The following is a 16,427-nucleotide window of genomic DNA, read 5'->3' as shown; positions in this document are numbered from 1 at the left end:
GCCTGATACCATGATAGATATTCAGGGAATTGTTGGAGCAAAATAAAACTTGTTTTATCAAAAGAATCAAAATGTATGTCTTTTAATAGGGTATGTTGTATCTTGTTTTATTAAGATATTTCTCACTTATCAGAAAATCTTCCTATAATTAGACAGACATTAATCAAAATCAGAATAGCAAAAAAAAAATGATTTGAAAGACCTAATAATAGCTTTAGTGATGCATTATGTAGGTGCTTCATATTTTATTTTTAAAAACAATAGAAAATGCTATCCAGAAACCACAAACCATGTGAAATCTGCTTTTTGCTTCAACACAAAGATTTCTATGAAGACAAAAAATTAGTGATGCTTTGAGATTTATTTTTAGAGTTTATAAAGCTACCAATTTTATTTTTTTGAAGAACAGAGGCTAAGGCTTAATAGTTATGCAAAAGATAAATCATCTAACCATGTAATTAACTCAAAATTACAATGGCAATAAAGGTACAGTTAAATTCATATTGATATATGAAATTGTAAAGAATGTTAATACACTTAATTGACATTTAATAAGATAGCTGCAGCAAGTTAATTGGATATCAATTTGCATAGTTCATAAATGTCGTTTTTAAAATAATTAAGCTCATATCCTGAATTTAATGTTCATATAGTTTACCATGGATTATTAACATATATTTATTTATATGTATATAGTGTGTTTCAGTCTTCCACATGTCTTTAATCAAAAAAGCATTTCTTTCTTATTTATTTATACTTGTCAGTTTATGTGCAGAAACATAATACATTAATAATCATCATTACAACTGAAATCAAACTTACATGGCCACTTATTATTGTTCCTTAAAGCCTGCAGAATACATCCAATTAAAACTAAAAATCTTCTCTTCATATCAAGTTCTTGAAAAAGACCTCAAATTTACTCTTTTCTCTTAAGCTTACTTAACTCTCCTTCACCTATAAGAGATTTCTTCTTGCCCTTTCCTCCCTTTGGATCTTGGAAATTGTGTCCTACCAATAACTACTCTTTAATTTTATGGCCTTGGAGTTGCTGGGTAAAGATGAAAAACAATAAAGCTGACTCACAAATGGTTCCTTCTTCAATTCATAATCAAGTAGAGAAAAATAAACATAAAATTTAAAATATTATAATAGCTATAATTTCATCAGCAATATTATGTCACAGACTTGGAAAAGCTAAGGCCATATCTATTGGTCCAGCCAGATAAGCTAGACAAGATGTCAAAAAGAATTGCCCAAACTACATCAGAACACAAAGTTATCTAAATTTAGCTACCCAAATTAAGAGCAAGATGAAAACCAAATGAGCTAGCAACTCTTTAAACGTAGTGTGAGCAAAACATAACCAAAGGAATAGAAACTACTTCAAAAAAAGAGTTCCCTAAAATTGTACCATCTGATAAGGATTAGGTGATAGTTTGAATTCAATGAAATAAGTGTATAATGAACATTATGAAAAAAGCGTAAGATTTTTCTTTTAAAGCAGCACCAAGGGAAAACATTGAGTATAAAATAATCATGTGGTGGGAGCGGTGGTTCACGCCTGTAATCCCAGCACTTTGGGAGGCCAAGGCGGGCAGATCACAAGGTCAGGAGATCGACACCATCCTGGCTAACACGGTGAAACTCCATCTCTACTAAAAATACAGAAAAATTAGCTGGGCATGGTGGCGGGCACCTGTAGTCCCAGCTACTCGGGAGGCTGAGGCAGGAGAATGTCGTGAACCCAGAAGGCGGAGCTTGCAGTGAGCCGAGATGGCACCACTGCACTCCACCCTGGGCGACAGAGTGAGACTCCATCTCAAAAAAAAAAAAAAAAAACTAAAAATTAAAAAAATTAAAATAAAATAAAAAATAATCATGCATTGGAAACAACAAACAACAAAACAGACATGGCCAAATAATTAGTTAATTTAATCAAAAACATATTGCACAGAAAAAGATGATAAAGTTGCTGTGAAAGGTTAGAAAAAAGAGACTAAAGTAACTCAGGAAAAGATGACAAATATAAAGAATATAGGAAACCAATGTAACCTACAATTTCCTTGTATCCCTGAAATTGACAAGTCAATGTATTTGTTATGAATATATTGTATCTATTATATACACAATAGACATATATATGTGGTGTGTGTGTGTATGTGTAAAAATATATATCTATCTTAATATATTTTCTATGGCCTGAATGTTTGTGTCCCTTCAAAATTTATATGTTGAAGCCATAGAACTCACAGTGGTGTTTGGAGATAGAGTTTTGAGAGGTAATAAAGTTGAGATTAAATCATGAGGGTGTGGCCTCCATGATGAAATTAATGCTCTTATAAAAAGTGATATTGGAAACCTTGCACTCCTTTTCTCCCTCCACCATGTAAGGACACAGTGAGAAGGTAGCCTTCTGTAAGCCAGGTGGACAGCCTCAAAATGCTGAACCTTCATCTTAGACTTTCCAGCCTCTAGAACTGTGAGGAATATGAATTTCTGTTGTTTCATTGACCTGGTCTCTGGTATGTTGTTATGACAGCCTGAGCTAACTAATACAACATTTAACACAAACATTTCAGAAGTAAAATACGGAAAAATTGTTATGAAATTAGTCATTGGATCTATGTGGTGAAAACACACATTGTATGTATGACAACAAAAATGATTTGGAATGCTTAACATCAAAACATCCTGTTGTTAAGCTATTGAACTTCAGAAACAATAGTAAGAAAGGCAGTATGTAGGCTCTGAGGAAGAAAAAACAGATAATGTATTTTTAAAGGAGTGTAATATGTTCTAGGTCATTACCACAACACTGTTCTAAAACTTGGTTAACTTACTGAAATTCACAAATGAAGGTATTGTGCAGGCCTCCAGGTAGAAAAGCCAGTCACTAGCAAGAGTTGAAAAATAGACTGACCTCATCCTTCTCTTCTATAATATCTATAGTAAGAACACAGAGTCAATGGCTATACACATAGGTGGGGACCAAACAAAGGGGTTACCCACAAATATATGCAGCCAAGCACTCTTTATAACATATAGGCAATAGCTAGACATTTAAGATAATAAAAGCGAGAATATTGTACCAATGAGGTCACATGGTCTTTAAAAAATAAAGAAAAAGGAAAGTTATTTGAGAATGGAATCAAGTCAAACAATAATGAATTGAAATAAATAAGGAGGTAATTGAAAGGTGATGTGTACAAGTGGTACAAGTATCAAATTTATTTAAATATCAAACTAAGATTAAATAACTGAAAAGTGATTAAATAATAAATGTAAATATTAAAGTCCCTGACATGGTGAAAAGTATCGGCATTAAAATTGGTAGATAAAAGGAAGGAGGCGGAAGGCGTGAAAAAGAGAAGATGATGCAATCTTTCATGAAAGAATATGTGTTAATACTGTGTAACTCAAATTATTTAGCTTAAAAAACTCATTATTTAACAGCTTTTTAACTATTATAACGATCTTTTAGCTAGTATTTTTTTGTGTGATGAAAACATAATTCATAGTTTGGTTATTTCTTCCTATGTCATATAGCTGTTTTTCCATTTGATTAAATCAAATTATGAATAATTCAATAAAGTGAAAGCTGTTTTAGCAATAACAGGTATAGTTTGACTCAATTCTTACAACTGTTTTTCTATCTATGCATCCATCTTGCGATTCAATCTTTTTACATTTTGACATCAATAATTATCTAGAATTACGACCACTAAATTTTAATTCTCATTGTGTTAGAGTAGTATAGAATTATACTTTCTTCCTTCCTTGTACCTTTTCATATTCTTCAGAGCCTAATAATCAACATGTATTGATTGTATACATTATTCTAAAATAAATACATAAATCCAGAAATTAATTTATCTGCCACTACCACTAACTTTAGTGACATGTTGATATATATCCTTTTACTATATATTCAAGGAGTAGGAAATAGAATATTCTGAATATATTATCTGTCAAGGACACAAAGCCTAACCTACATTTTACAGACTCTGTATCATAATTTGAATTTACTCCCACATTCTCTGTTGGAATCTTCCATTTTTAATAAATCTCAAATGCTACCTCTTTTTAAGAAAGCCTTCTCTCATTTCTCTTTGAAATTAGTTTCTTCACATTTGGGGTTCTCAAAACGTACTTTTTACTCAACTTCTATTAAAATATAACTGTGCATATACCTGCCTCTTCTGTAAAATATAAATTCCTTAAGAGAAGGAACCAAATCTTAATTGTTGCATTATCTGTAAAGCTCATTCAGTAATTTTTCACAGTTCAGTAAACATTTTCTTAGCTATGATATAATAAGCTTTGTTAACATCGCTAGTCAGGTATATATTGGTTTTGCGTTTCTGTGTATTTACAATAAACACAAATTTAAGGTGTAATCAAGTATATTTTTAAATCTTTATAATTGTCTATTCTAATTACACAAGTTATAATGCATGCCTTTCTATAATGTGTGTTTGTATTTCCATTACAGCTAATGGTCTGGGAATTCCACTTAAGCACTATTTTGCTTTACTGCTTGCAATTCCTTTATGTATTTGGATGTAAAATTTTATTTTTTTAAAAGCAATCTGCCATTTGGATTTTTCATTAATTCATACTGGACTCCTCTGTCATGAGTATGGGCCAGAAAAAAGAGTGAGTATACCACATTGTAGCACTGTTGCTTAACTGATGCTAAGATGGACATCAAGGGATTTAAAGGCCACCATTCATTCCAGGTGTGTCTCTGCATTATACCCACCATCTGACTAACGCAACCAAAATACATCTTTTTTTTTTTTTTTTTTTTTTTTTTTTTTTTTGAGACAGAGTTTCACTCTTGTTGCCCAAGCTGGAGTGCAATGGCACGATCTCGGCTCACCGCAACCTCCACCTCCCAGGTCCAGGTAATTCTCCTGCCTCAGCCTCCTGAGTAGCAGGGATTACAAGCATGGGCCACCACGCCTGGCTAATTTTGTATTTTTAGTAGAGACAGGGTTTCTCCATGTTGGTCAGGCTGGTCTCAAACTCCTGACCTCAGGTGATCCACCAGCCTCGGCCTACCGAAGTGCTGGGATTACAGGCGTGAGCCACCGCACCCAGCCCAAAGCAGATCTTTTTAATGGTATAACTTGTAACTCCCATGACAGAGGAAGAGGATTTCCTGTACTTAGAAAAAGGGTTGGTTGAAACTAGATTAGATTTTGTTGAGTAAACCAAAAAGAAAATACCCCAGATACAATCCAACTTTTGGGAAATCGGCTTATATAAGACAAAACACTGGCACATGATGCACTGATTTATTTTAGGACTGAATTTTTCTGTGTAAATAATGTCAAACAAAATGAAACTTGCCATAGCCACATGTTAATTTATTGCCATTTTACCAGCAAGTGAGTTTTCTACAAGGAAAAACAGAACTTTTTTGGTTTTGGTACAAATCTAACTAGAACGTATATCTTAATTTTTGTTAAACTGACTTGATTTTTGATATTTTGAAAGAAGAATACTGTGCATATGAAATCATTTTTGTTTTTGTTTTTTCTAAGAAATCAGAATATCTTGAGATACTGGCTCCATTTTCCCATAGGTTAGAAATTGCAGAGTTGAGTAGTGAGAGTCTCCTTTGGAAGAGATGTAAAATCTCCAGTTTGCCAAACACTCACCATGCCCTCTTTCTGTGACCCAAACTCATTATCATTTGAGATACTTTAAAAAAATTAATAGACTTTATGTTTTAGAACAGTTTTAGATTTACAGAAAAATTGAGCAGATACGACAGAGTTCCCATATTTCCTTTTCTATGCACACAATTTTCCCTATTATTAACATCTTGCACTGGTGTTGTACTTTTGTTACAATTCATGAATCAATACTGATGTGTTATTATTAACCAAAGTCTACAGTTTAAGTTTCATTCTTCACATTGTACAGTTGCATGGGGTTCGACAAATGCATGATGTCATGCATTCACCATTACAGTAGCATACAGAATTGTTTCACTATCCCTAGAATCTCTCTTGCTTCACCAATTCATCCTTCCCCCTTTCCCTGAAACCCACAGTAACCATTGATATTTTTACTCTCTAGATTGTTGTCTTTTCCATAATCTCATATAATTAGAATCATACAGTATATAGCCTTATCACATTAGTTTCTTTCACATAGGAATTCATATTTAAGATTTCCCCATATATGTTCATAATTTGGTAGCTCTGTGTGTGTGTGCACACACATGTTTTTAATTATTAAATAATATTCTATCAGATAAATGCAGCACAGTTTGTTCTGCTTGGTTTAACAAAGTCCTTAGTCTGATCATGTACAAACATCTTAGCTGCTTCCACTTTTTGACAATTATCACCAAAGCTGCTATGAACATTTGCATACAAGTTTTTCTGTGGACCTAAATTTTGAAATTAGTTTGGTAACTGTCAAAGAGCACAATTGATGATTGCATGGTAAGACTGTGTTCAACTTTTTAAGAATTGATGAATTGTCTTCCAAAATGGTGGTAGCATTTTACAGTTTAAAACAACATGTATTTTTTTTTATCTCACAGATCCTGTAGATCAAGAGTCTGGAATGTATTAGCTGGGGTTTTGCTCAGGGCCTCACAGTGCTGAAATCAATATGACATCCTGGCTAGGGTCCTATCTGAGGCTCAGGGTTTTCATAAGGTTTATTCAGATTGTAGACAGAACTTAATTCCTTGCAGTTGTGGGACACAGGTTCAATTTTTTATTGTTTACTATTGGTCAGAGGTCACTTTCAGCTCTTAGACTCTGCCCAGAGCTCCTTGCCATAAAACTGCCCCCATAGATCCTCTCACAACTTACCTGTTTGTTTTTCTCTAAGCCAACAGAAGAATTTCTCTCATGATTTGAATCTGATTTCAGAAAGGGACCAGTTCTTTTGAAGGGCTCATCTGATTAGGTCAGGCTCACCTAGGATAATCTCAGTTTTGATTAACTCAAGATGAACTGAATTGAGACTATAATTATATCTGCAAAATCCCTTCACTTTTAACATAAAACATGTCCTAATTATGGATGTGACATTTATCATACCTTTAGTCCTGCCCACACTGAAAGGGAGGGATTATACAGAGCCTGTGCACCAAGGTGTGGAGATTTTGTTGGTTATCTCAGAATTTTGCCTACTTTTAAAGAACAATGAGTAGAAATGGAACTGCATTGCATGCACACACATACTTTCATATTTAAACCAAGTGTTTATATATTTGAACTGCTTTACTGGTGAATTTCACTTGAAGTACCCTGCAGACATTTCAGTGGAGCCAGTCGTTGACCTCTTATTTCTATCAGATTAGTCTAACCTCTGTGTGTATTTTCTGCTTAGAGGAAGAAAACAATATTGCTTTCACTGAAAATATCAGTTGCTTTTTTTTCTTCTTAGAACCCCTTGTCATTTATTGCATAAACAGAAGCACAGATTGCTCACTCTCATCTGAACCTTACAATTCTCTTTCCATTTAAAGAAGAGCTTTACATTGGTGATCGACAGAATAATTTCTCTCTGTATATGTCCCTTTAGTGGTATGTGTTAGGACTGTGTTGAACCAAACAGATTTTTCACACAATTTTGGATTTTCCTTCCTTGTTACAAATACAGAAATAATGAAAAATGTGCCTTTTCCCAAGAAAACAACTCTCCACTCCATTGTGAGGTTTTCTTTCCTTCTGACCTGAGTGTCCTGTTATCTGGCTTAACATTTTCCTCATGTGTCCTCGTCTTGCATATTGAAACACAACATTTTAATTGCATGCGGCTGAATTAATGAGACTCTATTGAAAGTTTAACATGGTAATTTGAGTACTGAGTGCTACAAAAATATATTTATTTTCCAAGCAATGCTTCTTTATCTTTTTCCCAAAGGAGAAGATTTATTTCTCTCAGTATGCTTTACCCTGCTCCAGATTCTAATATTTTTCATTTTGGGGACCCTCCACCTGTGTCTCTTTCTGAAGTTTCCAGGAGGCCTAAGGAAAGAGTCAGCCTTTTAACCAGCCGGAGAGTGGAGAGGATGTAATTCCCCACAGCTCGTCTAACTCTTGGATGGCTGGGAGGTAAGGTGAACTCATTCATTAGGGAAGCTTCCCCATGCCTTCCTGTTGTTTATAATCAACTTGTTTAAGAGTAACATTTTCAGTGATTTGCAGTGATTACCAATTTTGAAGTGATTACCAATCCCCAGAGAAAAACTAACTCTAATGAAGTTTTGATTTTTATGTTACTTTTTTTCCCCTTCAGTGTCTCTGCTATGCTAATATTTTATAACAAGGTGAAATCTAAGAGGAGAATCCCTCAATAAATGGCCTGGTGGTATTTAGAATTTGGAATACCGTGGCATGTGCCCAAACTGGCAAGAAAGGAAGAAAAAAAGATGGGAGTTAAAGGAGAAAGCCAAGACCAACTGGATTCGGATCATTATTAAAATGTTTCAATAGAGAGTGCAAGAAAGGAAACGGTCCAACCAATGGCAAAGAAAGCAGTACCTGGCAAGAAACACCAGCCTGAACATGAGGAACATGTGTGATAAACACTCATGGGGATACTAGTCCAACATTTCAAAGCATTTTAATATTTTAAAATTAAAATCAGAAAACTTATCTTTTCTATTTCTTTAAACACTTATTAGACTAGATTGATTTATTTTCTAAACAAAAATAATTTTGAACTTGGCTAATTTAATACTCCTTTCAACATTTCTAAATCTAAATCAGATTTCTCATGACTGTTTTGGCAAAGCAAACTCCTTGATATTTGGTGGACATTCAACCTCTTCAAATAATACTTATTTATAAAGCAAATGGGTTAGTTGTTTGAGAAATGAATAATAAGTATGAAATACAATGACTGAATAGAATGCATTTTCAGACTCAGGAAGATAAGAGCTAAACATACAAATATTAAACAATATAAAATCCAGCAAAATAATGTGGAAGGATCATTTATTGTTTATTATCTTTCTCAGTTCATTAAAACATGATTCATCAAGAACAAAGTAAGAAGTGAGAACAGTTCCTCAGAAACATAATTATCAACTCGTGTATCTTAAATCTGATTGTAAAAGTTGAGTCATTCTTTTGGAGAACACTGAAGATAGTCTTCATCTTCTGCTACTCTACATGTGGTTCATGAACCAGTTACATTGGCATCAGCTGGCAGCTTGTTGGAAATGCTGAATCTCAGATCCCATTCTACATCCAGTAAGTCAGAATTGCATTTCAACAAATTCCCAGATAACTTGTGTGCACCTTAAACACACTAGATAATCCAAACTACATAATCCTATCTTGATTTTAACTAAACTAAATCACTTACCATATATACTTGTATATATTTTACTTTTTCTCAGTGATGTGTAGCAAACTTACCACATGAAAAACCCGTGTTAGGAACTTAATAAATAATTGCTGATTAGTTACTGGAATAGCTTGCTAGGATAATCTGTTTTTTTCACCCATTGACTGGTATTGACTCTATATGTGTTTTATGGTATATTTTTACCCACCCACATAATTCCTCTTTATTGTGAAAAGAAATATTTAGAAAATTAGTGGAGAATATATGCAGCTATCATTTATTCCTCATTATTGCCACTTTTTGAGTCTGATTTAGAAACACTTGACTTCTTTCCAGTCTCGGGCATGCAGCACAATAATTATTTTCAAGTATTACATTTGTGTCACAACTCAGGGCCCAAAGCTAGGACAAATTTAGAATCAAGTACAAATGTTTAAGAATGACTACAAATACCAGAGATAATCTTTTGCAGTTTTCTCAAATGAATCATTGGATTCAATTTCCATTATAATAAATCATTCAAGTTGAACAGTTTTACACTTCTTAAAATAAAGCAAGCATCTGACCTTTTGGCTATCAAATGATTTTATATTTAGTAACTTTAATTAAGGAAATTAAATTCATTTAAGAAAAATTTTGAAGAAAAATTGTTCAACTGAATGATATTCAAATCTTACTAATATCCAGCCTGGGGATCACTGAGATTCAATATCCAAAAGATACATTAGCCTATCTCCTGCCAGTTCAATGTCATTACTTACAACGTATAATTTAAGTATTTTTCACTTCCTGTCCTTTTATGATGTCTTGACTAAAAAGGTTTCTGGCAAGTACAACCTTTTTCATGACTGACCTTCTAAGGCTAGTTATGTATAACCAGCATACAAATCAAACTTAACATTGATTATGATATTAATATTCTCACATAGTCATACGAATTCACAATTCTCTTCCTTCCTAGGTTAGGGGCAATTCACACATTCATCACACTTATTTTAGGCTTCACAATTATTTAGACTTCCTATGTATTTGTTATAGAAACTGACATCTTAGCTATTTTCTCATGGAACCATAGAATTTCTGAATGAAAGAAGCCTAAAGAAAATCTAGGCAAACACCTTTATTTTATATCAGGCAATTGTGATCTGGAGATAAAACTCAATGGCATATGCCCAACACATTGTCTGTAGTCAAGCTGAGATTGAAAAAAACAACAACCTACAGATAAATATAATGCCTTTCCTTTTACATATATAAAGCTTTTATTATAAATAATTTGATTGTTGGATTTCTTCTTATTAGGTACTTTTTAGTTGTTCCCATCATTATTTTGTTATACATTCTGAATAAAAATGACAGTCAAGAAAAAAATTACATGAAAAATAGATTTTTAAAAAGTTCTCTGTAAACTCCAATAACTAATTTTGACAAAGTAGATAACTTGAAGCTTCAAGATAGTGGACCATGAAAACACGGGGCGTTAGCAGACTAGAGAGTGAGCAAACACCAAACTGGAGTGAAACACACGGATTTAAAAATATATAATTAATTCAGACCAAAAAAAAAAAAAAGCCTGAATGGTTCAAATATCGGGTAGCTGTTGTCCAATTGTGGAGGATATTAGAGGTCGTGTAAGGAAGTTTAAATTTTGCTTAAAAAAACTTTATTGAGGTATGATGGACGTACATAACTGAACATATTTAATGTACAAAACTTGATGAATTTGCAGATAAGTGTATACCCATGGAGTCATCACAACAATTCTACACTATAAACCTATTCATCACCTCCAAAAGTTTCTTCTGCCCTCCTTATTATGTTTTTGTGATAGGACATGTAACGTAAGATTGACCCTCAGTGAACTTTTAAGTATACAGTACAACATTGTTAAGTACAGACATTATGCTGTACAGCATACTCTAGGACTTATTTATCTTGCATGTCTGAAAGTTTGTACTCTTTGACTAATACCTATTCATTCTCTGCCAACTCCTGGGAACCAACATTCGACTCTCTGTTTCTGTGAGTTCAACTATTTTAGATTCCTCAAACAAATGGGGCCACGTAGAATGTGTCCTTCTCTGTGTAGCTTATTTTGCTTAGCATAACATCCTCCAGGTTCATCATGTTGCCACAGATGGAAGGATTTCCTTCTTTTTTATAAGACTGAATAGTAGTTCACTGTATGTGTATCCAACATTTTCTTCACCCATTCATCTGTAGATGGACACTTAGGTTGTTTCCACGTCTCGGCTATTGTGAATACTGCTGCAATTAATTCAGTAGTGCAGATGTCTATCTATTTGAGACCCTGAATTTAATTCCTTTGGATATATACCCAGAATTGGGGTTGCTGGATCATATGGTAGTCTTATTTTTAATTTTCTGAGAAACTTCCGTACTGTTTTCTATAATGGCTGTATTAGTATGTGTTCCTGCTAACAGTATGCAATGGCTCCTGTGCTTTACATGCTTAGCAACACTATTATCTTTTGTTTTATCTTTTTTTGGTAACAGCAATTCTAACGGATGTGCAGTGATCTTATTGCTGTTTTGATGTGCAATTCTCTAATGATTGGTGATGCTGGGCACCTTTTTAGATACTTGTAATAAATTTTACTTATTTGACAGTTGAGAATTTCAATTAAAGGTTAATATTGTTCTTCCATTTTATGAAGATCAGTTTGTTGCCAGTGTAGAGAGAAATTCAGAAGAAAAAGAGGCAAGGAAGTCAGGAAGTATTACCATAATGCAGACAAGAGTAAATGAGCACTGCATTATAAGCATTTGTTATATTATTCCTCCTAAAATAGATTATATTGCTCTTAAACATTTAATGTAAGTTGAAGGACACATTATAATTCAAATATTTAAAAAATTATAAAATATACTTACTTCAGAAATGCAATTTTACATATCAATTGACAACCATAATGTGTGTGTATTTTCGCACTTTAGTATTACTAATTAGAAGGTACCTTCTAAATCTTAATCATAAATATGCTTTTTTAAATCCATCATGCCTAGTAATATAAACATAAAGGCAATTAAAATCACAACATCGAGTGAGTAACCTTGGAAATAAGGACAGGGTGAAAAAAATAATTTTATTATATATATTTCAGTCATTTTTATTAGAAAATCTACCTTTGTTTTAAAAAATAACTAACCATCTTATAATGACCACTATAATCAAGATTAAAAAATATATTATGTGTTATTTTCAACTTGTCATCAAGTTGGACACGAAATGCATACAAATAAAACATTAAATTATGTTAATATATGGAGATATTTTGGATTTTCATACAAAAGATGCTCATGCATTTTACATAAAATTATACAATAAATTAGCATGCACAACTGATAATGGTGAGAGTGATTAAATTATGTTTAAATTTATAATACAAGATGAATAAATCATTCATCACCCATCTGGTGAATGTTTCAAATGTGGTCATAATCCCTGTGTCCCTATGCCTCTTTAAGACCACGGGATTGCGTACATTTCAAGAAGGTAGTATGCCATAGAGGCTTCAAGTCTCAGTTCTACTATGATACCACCTGGCTTTACCAATTACTTACTTTATGCCTAATGACAAGTTAGTTAACCTCTCTGCGACTTAGTATTTTTAGCTATAAAATGGGAAAAAAATAAAAATCTTATTTGAGGTAATGATTAAACAAAATGAACTATGTAAGACCCTTAGATTCATGCCAGACACAGAGATTAGCAATTGTGAAAGTTAAGTAGAACACCCAGGAGAAAAGAGAATGCTCATGTACCTATGGAATCATATATTTGCAGATTCAAAACTAAAGGTATTTCTTCTCACACCAGAACCTACATTTACTTAAGGTTTTGGAATTTCCTTCTGAGTATTCTTTTTCTTTCCTCTTGCTCTTTACAACATAATTATTCTGTAACCATTAGAATTTTCAATGAAAATTAGTTAAACTGGGTGTTTTCCCTCATTCATTTAGACATTCTAATTACTGAAGATAAAAAGGCATTAAATGTAAGTCTTAAGCTGAATTATAGTGTAGCAAAATATAGCCTGTACTGTATTACTTCGCCATTTATTTAGCAGCTGTTGTGCAGTTATTCTGTAATCATTAGAATTTGTAATGCTTAAATTATTTGGTTACCATGCACTCTTAAAACAATTTAGGCTGAAGAGGATAGAATATTAGAAAGGAAACCCCACTTAAAAGGCATTGATTACCAACTCCCCCAAAAAGCTCACTTTATTAGGCCACTGTGTAGTAATGGAGAACACCAACTTAGAAGAGTCTTTGCAGTATCTCAAAGTGAGAAAACTAGAGAAGGGTGTATATGGAATTTTAGAACCTGAGCTGAATAAGGTGTGTCTTGAAAAGTGGGGAAGTGGTTTGAGAAAGATTAATTGATGGATAAAATACTGCTTCGTCATAGTACGGTTTAAGACCGGACCAGGGAAGTCACCTGTCCCAGAATTGTTTAACTCAGGGGCAGTGAATTATTTCATCTTCAAAAGGAAGCCTATAATTTTTAGAAAGAGTCAGAGAAAACATCCATCTGGGATAAATCCACAGTGGTCATATAGGATGGACACATCCTGGCATTGTGTAAGGCACAATTCACTTATATAATGTAAGTGATGACCCCAAAGCTGGAGAGCCAGAGAAGGTCTAAAAAGACAAATTCATGGGAGCAGATAGGAAAGAGTAGCAGGACAAGAAATGAAGCTATAGGATGTTAGACGAGTTCAGCTGGAGCACGTTTGTCAGGAAAAAATCTAAATATCAAATATTTAGTGTAAGCTTATATGGAACAACTGTGTTGTAAATTTGTCTGTATCTTCAACAGCATTTAGCAGAGTGCCCAATATAGATTATGTACTAAATAAATGCTTATTGATTAATTGAAAATTAGTTACATAAAGATAAATTTTCTCTCTCACACACACACAAACAGTATGAATGTATAAATTTTTACTATGGTTCTTTGCCAATGTAGGTGATTTAGATAGCTAGTTCTCTTCAAAATAGCCTCCATTCTTTCTGATAGTTCTCCCATAAGAAAGGACAGCCCAAGAGATGGAACCCTAATTTGAAATTGAATTGCTTATGTCAAAAGTCCTGCTTGCTCTATTTTCACTGTAAGAACATCATATAAGTCAATTTGAATATAGGGAGAAAATTAAAACATATAAATGTACCAAACCTACTGTAATCAGAATTACTATACCTGAATACAATCAAGTGTTGATTGATGCAAGCGTTCTTTTTTCCATTTCTAGAAGTTTCAATGATATAAAGATAGTTGTGTATCAGTTATTGGAAAATGAGAAAATTTTAAATGGGGGAAAATATTTCATAAACAATTCATTCAATAGACGGTTTTGGAATGAAATAACATTCCTTATGGCTATTTAGGGTTATTTTCTTATTTAGTTAAACTGGGTGTTATTTCCTCATTCATTTAAACATTCTAAGTACTGAAGATAAAAAGATGCCTTAAATGTAAGTCTTAACCTAAATTATAGTGTAGCAAAATACAGCCTATGCTGTATTATTTTGTTATTTATTTAGCAGCTATTATGCACCTATGTGTTGGTTTTGTCCGAGGTGAAATGCTGAGTTAAATGTCATGACTCATTATCTTTCTTCAGGGAAATCAATTAAGTTTCTGGAAGAGAAGACAAACATATAGAAAACCCCAGAAAACAGCATTATAAGGCAGTTTAAAATAACTCATAATAATGGCTATAGAGAAAGTAATCTTGTCCTTAAAATGTGGGATGCAAGATAAAATTATAGCAAAAACAAATGGAAACAAAAGGAAATGGTAGTGCAAGGACTTGCAGGTCAGTGTCTTAGTCCACCTTGTGCTACCACCACAGATAGCTAAGACTGGATAATTTCTCTTCTCTTTTTATTTTCTTGAGACAAAGTCTCACTCTGTCACCCAGGCTGGAGTGCAGTGGCACGATCTTGGCTCACTGCAACCTCAGTCACCAGGGTTCAAGCAATTCCTGCCTGAGCCTCCTGAGTAGCTGGGACTACAGGCGTGCACCATCAAGCCCAGCTAATTTTTGTATTTTAAGTAGAGATGGGGTTTCGCCACATTGACCAGGCTGTTCTCGAACTCCTGACCTCAGGTGATCCACCCACCTGGGTCTCCCAAAGTGCTGGGATTGCAGGTGTGAGCCACTGCACCTGGTCAAAACTGGATAATTTACAAAGAACAGATATTTATTTGGCTTATGGTTCTAGAGGCTGGGAAGACCAAGATCAAGGAGCCACATTGAGTAAGAGCCTTCTTGCTGTGTCATCCCCTGGCCAAAGCCAGAAGAGCAAAAAAGCAAGCACGAGAGAGTGAGAGGAAGAGGGCCCAACACATTGTTTTAATGAAAATCCTTTAAGCAGTTATCCTTTGATAACTCATCCACTCTCACCACAAAAACATTAATCCATGTGTGAGGGCAGAGCCCCATGACCTTATCACATCTTAAAGGTCTCATATTTTAATACGATTGCACTGGGGACTGTTTCCAACATATGAGCTTTGGGGGACACATTCAAGCCACATCAGGCAGAAAGCTATGAGCTCAATTCAGATTTCTACCACTTCTGAATAAACATGGGCAAATTATGTACGTTTTCTGAATGTTGGGTTTCTTATCTTTAAAAGAAGAATAATTATAATTATTTCCAACCAAGCTAAAGTTGTGCAAATTAAATGACATAAGTCATATAAAATGTTAGCTGTGGTACCTAGTAAACAGTAGGAACTGAGAAATGATAACAATTACTTACTTTAGATCATACTGTGTGCCAGGCATTGGACTAAAACCTATTTACCTATTTTATTTTCCCTTTCATTTGTAATCTTATTAGAGTGATCCTCCATGAGGTAGGCATACTTAATTCACAAATAAGAAAACTGAAATGAAGTTACTTACAGTCATGCTAACCTGAGATCAAAAAGCCAGAAAAAGAAGAAATAGCTTCAGTTTGCTTCTCGTTCAAGAAAGAGCTGGCATTCTTACTACTAGTTAACAGCACCTCTTATTATGGTTGCTAAAGGAATGGTTGAATTAACTTATAGA

This window comes from Gorilla gorilla, chromosome 15, assembly GCF_029281585.2.
Source record: "Gorilla gorilla gorilla isolate KB3781 chromosome 15, NHGRI_mGorGor1-v2.1_pri, whole genome shotgun sequence".
NCBI lineage: Eukaryota > Metazoa > Chordata > Mammalia > Primates > Hominidae > Gorilla > Gorilla gorilla.
This window is presented reverse-complemented; position numbering follows the sequence as displayed.